Genomic DNA, 3,686 nt, shown 5'->3' on the forward strand with positions numbered 1-3,686 from the left:
TAGATGCTTCAAACAATGGGCCAATTTAGTGGAATACCCACAGAAGATCCACACATTCACCTTTGACTATTCATGGAGGTGAGTGATTCCTTCAAGATAGCCAATGTAACTGAAGACGCATTGAGGTTGAAGTTGTTTCCATACTCATTTCGAGAGCACGAGCATGGCTTAATTCGTTGTCTCCAAATTCAATTTCAATATGGTAAGAATTAGCTTAACGCTTTTTGGTAAAGCATTTCCCACCTAGCAAAAATGCTAAGTTGTGGAATGAGATCACCACTTTTCAACAAATGGATGATGAATCCCTATGCGAGGCGTAGGAAAAATTTAAAGATATACTTCGTAAATGCCTCACCACGGGATTCCACAATGCATCCAATTGGGGACATTTTATAATGGTCTCAATGCATACACAAGGTTGGTGGTAGATGCTTCTGTGAATGGTGCTCTCTTATCTAAGTCTTATAATGAGGCTTACGAGAACATCGATAGAATAGCTAGTAACAGTTACTAGTGGCCGACAAATCGAGCAGCTTCAGGAAGATGAGTAGCCAGAGTACATGAAGTAGATGCCCTCACTTCACTCTCAACTTAGGTATTTTCTATCTCTTTAATTTTGAAACAGATTACTACTAACAATTTTAATCATGCAGTTCAGCCACCGAGTCACTTTGATGTTATTTCCTACGTATATTGTGGGGATGATCATTCATTTGAGAATTTTCAATCAAATCCTGAGTCTGTTTATTATGTAGGGAATCAATACCAGAATAGAAGTAGACAATGACCACAGTCCAACTTCTATAATGCGTCATGGCGTAACGATCCAAACTTTTCTTGGAGTAAACAATAAGCTAGGCCGAACAACAACTACATGCAACATAGAGCAAATCAACCTCTTGGGTTCAATCAACAAGTTCAGAATCCACCATAAGTTGAATCATCTAATAGTTTAGAGAATTTGTTGAAGGTGTACATGGTAATGAATGATGCCTTAATCCAAAGTCAAGCAACAACACTGAAAAATTTGGAAACCTAAATGGGTCAGTTAACAACAGAACTTCGTAATAGACCGCAATGAGCCTTGCCGAGTGAAACGAAAATTTTTAGAGTGGGTAAGGAACACTGTAAAGCAGTTGCCTTATGAAGCGAGAGGACTTTGGAACCCAAGGATGTTAAGGTTGAACAAGAGCTTGCTAAGGAAAAGAAAAATCAACAAACAATTAAAATTCCTACACCAGAAAAACCAGATGCTGCAGATTCTGAAGAGGTAAAATCTAAACTTGTAAATTCTAATAATCTAACATCTATGTCAGATGTAGAGACATTACCTCGGAAGAGCTATCCAATCCAAGCTAAAGTTCCACCACCTCTATATCCTCAAAGACTTCAGCAACATAAGCAACAAAAGGATACTCAATTTAGGATAATTTTGGATGTGTTGGAATAGCTATGTATCAACATTCCGTTGGTGGAAGCTATGGCGCAAATGTTGAACTATGCGAAAGCTATGAAGGAATTTCTATCTAAAAAGGGAAGGATTGGGAAATTCGAAACTGTAGCCCTGACAACAGAATATAGCATATTTTTTTAGAATAGTTTGCCTACTAAGTTAAAGGATCCAAGAAGTTTCACCATACCTTGCAATATTGGAGAATCCTATAATGGTAAGGCTTTACGCAATTTGGGATCAAAAGCCAATTCCAAAGGATTCAGTTCAAAAGTAAAATTTGAATCATTAGAGCTATCATCATATGAGTACAAGTAGCCCAAACCATCAAGAGAAGAGCCACTTGAGTTAAACTTAACAGTGTTGAAAAGGTACGATAAGGGTACTGAGTGGACTATTGAAAATATTCGAGGTAATAATCCTTGTTTTTGTACCCATATGTTATTAGATATTGAAAAGGGATCTATCAAGGGATAGAAGAGTTTGACCTAATCTCGAGTATTTGATCCTGGGAAACTCGTTTCTCAATGGAAAAAAGCCAGGATCATTCATCCCACCTATGACATTCCGTGGGTGGGACCTGTATCAAAAAAAGAAGGTATAACGAATAATGAGTTGATTCCATTAAGGACAATCATGGGTAGATAAAATTGTGTGAATAACAGAAGTTGAGCAAAGCAACACAAAAAGACCATCTTTCGCTGCTATTCTTTGATCAAATGTTGAATATAATTGTTAGGCAAGATTATCTCTTCTTTCTAGATGGATACGATAGGTATGATAAATGGTCGTTTGACATCACCTCAGCCAGTGATGATCACCAATGACATTGAGGGAGCTCTATTCACTTTCTCTATCGTAATTTTATTTTTAGATTTTTTTTCTCTCATTTGAATAAATGGCATGCTTAGAAATTATTTTTCTTGAATTAGTACATTAAATTAATTCTGTCTAAGGAGATTGGAACTTAAGTGGGACCATTTGTGACCCCTCTAACCTTTTTTGGGAATTTAATTTGATGTAATTTTTCGAGAATAAATTTTCAAAGTAGCCCAAAAGGACTTTTTATTTTTATTTGTAATTTTTAATTTTATTTGTAATAAGAAGGTTAAATTGGCTCAAGTACTAATCAGTTTATTTTTCTATTTTTGTTTAATTTTTTTAGTACAGGAAATAACTACAGTTTGCGCTAGAGGCCCAAAATAATGAAGAGGAGAAAAGACCACCTAATTATTGTCCATAATACCCCCCAAAACCCTAAATTTTGCTCCACTTTCACTTCCCTCCATACCTTGCTACCCAAGTAACTACTTTTAGCTAAATTTTACCTAAATTTTGCCCTAATCCATCACTATATAAACCCTTTAACACCTTTATAATCTTCACAACACCTAAAAAACTAGCTTTCACCCTAAACCTACATATTTCTTCTCCTAGCCGTCAACCTCAAGTCCTAAAAGATTCTCCCCAATTTTACTTTCTTGTCGCATACCCCTCCTAGCGTCGCGCAAGCACTTCGTCGTAGCCCCCTTTCCACTGCAATAAATGCTGTGACATATCCCATTGCCATCATAATCTCCTTACCGCCACAACCTTCACCATAAAAAGCCGAAAGTCTTATTTTCTTTCAGGAAAAATCACCATGTCTCGTAAAAGAACTACATCTTCAAAGACTTCTGTCAAAAATCCAATTGTGGTTTAAGATGAGGAAGCGAGGGAAAGATTTGATTCTATCTTTAAAAATCAACCCATGATGTTAGAAAAAGGTTTCAATTTGGAGAGCAATGACAAGATGATTGTGCCTTTGACAATTCAAAAAACAATTGAAGCCTTAAATTGGAATTAATTTTGTGATGCACAATCAATGCCTAAAAAGGAATTACTGTGAGAGTTCTACGCCAATTTGACCACGCTAGATGCTAATGATGTTTTTGTCCATAAAAAGAAGGTACCCCTTATTTCTACATCCATTAATGATTTATTTAATCTATCTGATGTTGAAGAAGATGAGTACTCTGCCATGATGACAACTATCAGTTGGGATTTTCTTCAACAAGTACTTAATGTTGTTACAAATCCGGGATCTCAATGGATTATAAGAAAGTACGGCAGTCATTCTTGCCGAAGGGAGTATCTAAAACCAGTGGCTAAGGTATGGTTCTACTTTGTTCAATATATCTTCATGTCTATCTTACATAGCTCCACAATCTTGATGGAACTAATGCTTTTGTTTTAT

General features: G+C 36.2%; 1 non-coding gene across 1 annotated transcript; it reads right to left on the reverse strand.

The window, feature by feature from the left end:
* Positions 1 to 257: 257 nt before the first annotated feature.
* LOC128040267 (small nucleolar RNA R71) lies at positions 258 to 363 on the reverse strand. The gene has a single exon (XR_008194924.1). It is a non-coding gene; the product is annotated as a small nucleolar RNA R71 (small nucleolar RNA).
* Between the last annotated feature and the right edge of the window lie 3,323 nt (positions 364 to 3,686).

This window comes from Gossypium raimondii, chromosome 3 (genome assembly GCF_025698545.1).
Source record: "Gossypium raimondii isolate GPD5lz chromosome 3, ASM2569854v1, whole genome shotgun sequence".
NCBI classification, from domain to species: domain Eukaryota; kingdom Viridiplantae; phylum Streptophyta; class Magnoliopsida; order Malvales; family Malvaceae; genus Gossypium; species Gossypium raimondii.